This window comes from Talpa occidentalis, unplaced genomic scaffold (assembly GCF_014898055.3).
Source record: "Talpa occidentalis isolate TD23 unplaced genomic scaffold, MPIMG_talOcc4v2.1 talOcc4.4, whole genome shotgun sequence".
Taxonomy (NCBI): domain Eukaryota; kingdom Metazoa; phylum Chordata; class Mammalia; order Eulipotyphla; family Talpidae; genus Talpa; species Talpa occidentalis.
Genome location: NW_023604295.1, coordinates 5,350,725 through 5,355,471, shown reverse-complemented (window position 1 = coordinate 5,355,471; position 4,747 = coordinate 5,350,725). Strand labels below are relative to the sequence as shown.

At 48.3% G+C, this 4,747-nt stretch overlaps 1 long non-coding RNA gene across 2 annotated transcripts; it reads left to right on the top strand.

Annotated features, from left to right (window-relative positions):
* Positions 1-560: 560 nt before the first annotated feature.
* On the top strand, positions 561-3,949 carry LOC129146812 (uncharacterized). 2 transcript variants are annotated; one of them, XR_008554074.1, is made up of 3 exons: positions 561-826; positions 2,062-2,357; positions 3,927-3,949. It is a non-coding gene; the product is annotated as an uncharacterized LOC129146812 (long non-coding RNA). The 2 variants fall into 2 exon arrangements; XR_008554073.1 differs by lacking the exon at positions 3,927-3,949 and adding an exon at positions 3,115-3,265.
* Positions 3,950-4,747: the final 798 nt, after the last annotated feature.

Below are 4,747 nucleotides of genomic sequence, written 5' to 3'. Positions count from 1 at the left end.
GTGCATGGCCTTGAGGGGCTATTTTTATTTGTTCTCTTTCTTTTATTTCAATCAGAGGTTTAGCCAGTGAATCCTTTTACCCCTGTCTCCTCAAGAGGGTAGGCGATGTCCTCTACACTAAGAGGGCTTATTTTGTTTTCATATTATTCACAAACATGGGAAGGGGAGAGAAACACAAGTAATTTCCTCCAGGCACTGTGAGTTGTTCATGAAATTGCCATGCCAAGAGGCAAAAAAAAAAAAAGACTGTTGGGTGCGGAGCTGGAACCGAGGGACAGCAGAACTGGATGGTGCGGTCAGGAGAAGCAGAGGTGGGGTGGGAGGAATGGCAAGCTGCAGTCAGGGGTCAAGAGAACAGACAAGGGCAGGTGGTCAAGAGACCTGAGGCAGCAGTGGCACCTGTGGGGCGAGGGGAGAGTCTCTTTTTTCCCACATTCAGTGAACTGGCTGGTTGGTAGCAGCTCCTTTGAGGCAGGTACAGTCTGGGGCCTTCATGAAACCACACCCTCTGCTCTAAGAAATAGTATCTATGACAACCAAACAAAGCCTTCCATGGATCACTGGAGGTGATGCAAGGCTGGTGTCCACTCTGGGAGTTACAAAGGCAGAAGCAAGAGGACCTACAGAAAGTAGATCCTGTGCACCCCACAAATCTCGAGTCTCTGGAGACTTAATGAAAAGAAAAGCATGCTTAGAAGTAGTTCGTGGTGCTCACTACTGAGACGGTGAGAGCCCCAGGCCAGGAGGGACGCCATCTTGGTCAAAACTGGATTTTTCTGAGAAACCCAGATTCCTCCAACCTCCCACAGCCTCCAACTCGCAGCGGGTGAGAACTCCAAGGGAGGGAAAGAGCAGAGCTTCTAACAATTCCTCATCGATCCCCACAGGGGTGGGGGCAGTGTGCTGACACACATCTGAGGAGGTGTGAGCCTGTACCCCTAAATCATACAGAGTGCTATAAACCAATGTCACCTCAATAAAAAGTAAATAAAACTAGAAATATCTCCCCAAAATTAAAATTAATTTTAAAAAAGGAAATGTGATTTCGGAAACGATACAGTATCATAAAGGAATAGACCTCAATAAAAAAACATAAGTTGTGTCACGCCAATAAAAACCACTATAAAGGAGCAATTTGGCTGCATGTGTCAGGGAACTTAAAACGATGCCCACCACCTGCCCTAGAAATTCTATCTCCAGGTACTTAACCTACGGAAATGATTAAACATCATGAAAAAAATAAAATGTCTAGTCGCACGAGGCATCCAAGGCTCTCCCCCGTGTCCCCTCTCTCCCCTGAGGCCAGCTGGGGTCTGGCTGGGGGGGCGCGCCCCACACAGGCCCCTGCACTGGGACAGGCAAGAGGAGGTGAGGGAGCTTGGGGTTCAAGTAGCAGCCTGCTCTTGGCAGGGGCTGCTGCTAATTTTCCTTGGCTGGCTCTGACTACCTGTCTGAAAGCACTGCAATGCAGGAAGGAAATTTTTCAAGAGATTAAACTATTATTGTTTCCTGTGTGGCTGTCTTCACTGGTGTATGGAAAGAAAAAAAAAAAAAAAAACCTTTAAGGGCACTTGAAAAGAGATTTGTCTGAATAGCAGAGTTGTTGTGATTCATCTCCCCCTCCAGTCGGGATTTGGCCAATTTCCTCAGGAAAGTGGTTGATTAGGGCCCGTGGATTTATCCGTGGCCTAAATATGAGATGTCATAAAGGTGATTAATGGTGCGCTCACCATCAGAGGGAGTTAAGAGTTTATAAAAGCTATTTTTAACGGTTGGGAAGGAAAAAAACTCAGAACTCATTTGTCACGTTGCCACATGTTTCAATAGTTAAAAACCTCTTTGTGGCCTCTGATAGCTCCTGCTACTGACTGTTAGTGGCCGTTGTATTTTCTGATTTTACAAGTTTGTTTGAAAAATTGATTCAGTGTGTTTTGCTGTTTATAGAAAAATCACATGAGGGAAGGAAAATAAAATATATTTCCACTGTGACTAGGGGGCTCCTGGTAACACTTACGTACAATAAACTGGTTTCTTTTTTCCACCCCGCCTTGATGTTTATAGGCCTGCCAGACACACAGAAAATGCTGGAGGGTATTCTGAGACAGCTTGCGGAGCCCACGCAAACGGAGCCCGGGATTCCCTGTCTGGGGCCATCGGAGTTGCTCTCAAAGAGGGTGATGGCGTGGGGCACACAGGCCGCGTCCAGAGCAAAGTCACGTCACCAGAGATGCCCCAAAAGTGAGCTGACTGTCGTGACAAGTCCACAAGACAAGGTCCCTCCTCCAGCCACGGACCAGCCAGCGGGGCTCAAAGGGACACAGATGATCAGCCTCTTTTAAAATCTGAATTCCTACAAGGTCATTATGAAATTCTCAGAAATTGGCTTTAGCCGTTGCTAGATCATAAGAAATTTACTGAAAATCAAAGGCTGTTGCTGTTGGGTAGATAGTAGGCATTTTATGGACAGCGGAACATGAGGGCCGGGGCACTTTCTCTGCTGTGGAAAGTGTGAGGGGGTGAGAGGTGGTGAAATACAGTCAATGGCCATCAGCTGCTCTGCGTGACCAGCAAAACGAGGGTGAGGCTTTCGTAACCCATGCATGGTTTTGTAAGTTGAGCCCAATTGACATGAGAAGCCTGCTATTGTCCAGGGTGGCCCTTAGGTCCTTTACTTATGTAGCAAACATTGATGGGCGCTCTCTAATGTGGCGGGCACGAAGGCTGACAGCTGCTCAGTGCTGGGAAAGCAAATACCTCTGAGAGTTCATGAGCTCCACAAACAGCCCAGCAGGTAAGGAGGCTCTTACGACAGAGACTCGGGCTGGGGGTCAGAGAGAGGCGGAAGGTTCTCTCCAGAGTGCCAGAAGTAGAGGTAACCATAGCTGCCATAACTAACTAGAAGCTTCTGTCAAAGGGAGCGACACAGAAGTTGCAAGGGTCTGTTATCCCAAGACCCTGTGCTTACTCAGGTGGCCACGCCCACTGGCGAAGGAGCCTGGGAGATGCAGTCTGAACACAGCACCCATTGTCCCGCAAACACTGAGCTTCTACTACTAATAACAACAAAGGGAGAAACAGAGAAGAGTTAGCAGCTTCTGCCCTTGTCTCTTGTAGGAGTCCAAAAGGAACCATGATGTATAAAAGCTTCCACCAGCAAAGTAGTTTCTCTTGAACATGCAAGACACAGGACCACATGTGCCAAAACCCAACACAAAGGAGAAGACCATTGTGTTGCATTAAAATTGTTTATGATATAGAATATCTATTTATAATATATAAATCCTTATAAGAAAATTTAATTTAGTTTCACATTAAAACAAAGAGCAATACCAGCTGTACAGGGTTGGTCAAAACATAGTAGAGAATTTAAGCAGAAGGAGATAAGATCATCTCCAAGTCTTTAGACTCCAGGAAAGATAGTGAGAGCAAGAAGATGACCAGGGGTTAGAGTTAGCTGCTCTGCCAGGGAGAGGGGTTTCCTCAACAGTGCGCGTGAGCTTTGTGCCCCCCCCCATGCCTGGAGTAACTCAAGAATAGAGCCACCTCCACCAATGTGCATCGTCTCATTTTTTTTAAGTTGGAGACCACTAAGCTTTTATCTGTGAGATTCTCTGGCTTCCCAGGGTCCTCAGGTGGAGGACACACCTCCAGGCCATTTGTATTCACTCACACCAGGAACCAAAAATAATAGAACCCAAGATTGAAAGCATCCAAAACAGCCACTGAGACCAGCCCCTCGGCATTAGCTCATTCCTCTAGGGACATGACCTGTGGGCATCCCGAGGCAGAGCCTGCTGGTCGAGGGCTTCCACTGTGGTGCTGAAAGTGCATACAAGGAAGTAGGTGCCTCCTTTCTGTGTACTCAGCACCCAGTCCTGGCGGGCCTGCGCCCTCAGGATTGTCTTCCCTTCCCCCACTCCATGCAGGTGCTGCAGAGCGATGCCCTTCGATGACGACCACCTTTCAGGTCAATCGACTTTGCTCCCTGGGAAATTGAAAGCAGACTACTCTCTCGTTTCCCACAATATACATCAAAGAAGCTAAGAGAAGAAATTCCAGCCAGAGAGGGGTGGAGTGGAGAGGGAGGGGCACACCCAGCTGGAAGAGAAGACAATGTGAGGGTGACTTCTGAGGCCCCAGCCTTACCTCTGGGCTCTCTGAGAGATCCCCACAGCCATTCAGCAGATTCTCCTTTTGCCTGTCAGGACCAGCAGGGTTTTCATCACTCACAACTAACATGTACACATTGGCCCCAACTCTCTTCCCACTGCCCCTGTCATCTACTGCAAACACTCAGGGCTGCCACCTGAGGATGATCCATCTGCGGCAAGATAGAAGCTGGCACAACATGCGAAGTCAACCCTGTTCTTGCAGCACCCACTAAGTCAGGGAAGGATGGGAGACCGGCCACTGGTCAACAGGCATTACAGAACTGGGTTCACCCACAGCTGCCTTGCAAGGGCTTCTGGGAAGCCCCTTCATCCAGTCCAATAGCCAAGAAATTGTTGTCAAGATCTTTTGACTCTTTACCGAGATCTAAAAAAAAAAAAAAAAACCAATGGAGGATCTGTTCTCCCTGCGCAGTAAAAATCTGTTCTCCATCTTTCTCCAAAGCCCCATCCACACAGCAGTGCAGCAGCACCCCCTCCCCAAACTCCCAGAGTCTCTCCCTGCCCCACCCAGCCGGCTCTGCCAGGAAGGTTCACCATCACTCACACATTCTCCCACCCACAAGAAGGATACTCCG